The following is a 335-nucleotide window of genomic DNA, read 5'->3' on the forward strand; positions in this document are numbered from 1 at the left end:
GCCCAGCACCTCCGGCTCTGCCCGGGCAGCCGTGGGGGCAGTGCTGCATGCCAGGGGGGGCCGCCCCCCGGACCCTGCCTGCGCACGGGGGAAGCAAGCAAGCAGTACCAGGGCCGTGCCCAGGCCCCGCACTGACAAGTGGCGATCTCCTCTCGCCTGCGGGGCACGCGCAGCCGCCTGGCACTGCGGGGGTGCCAGACGTGGGCAGGGAGCGCAGCACGCCCGCCTGGGGGGAAACCGAGGCAGAGCCCCGCGCCCCGGCTGAGCACCGCCCGGGAGCAGGCTGCAGTAGGCCGGAGGCTCTCTGCAGCAGCCCGCCGCGCCCGCCCCAGGGC

Source organism: Crocodylus porosus, unplaced genomic scaffold, assembly GCF_001723895.1.
Source record: "Crocodylus porosus isolate Cpor-Errol unplaced genomic scaffold, CroPor_comp1, whole genome shotgun sequence".
Lineage (NCBI taxonomy): Eukaryota > Metazoa > Chordata > Crocodylia > Crocodylidae > Crocodylus > Crocodylus porosus.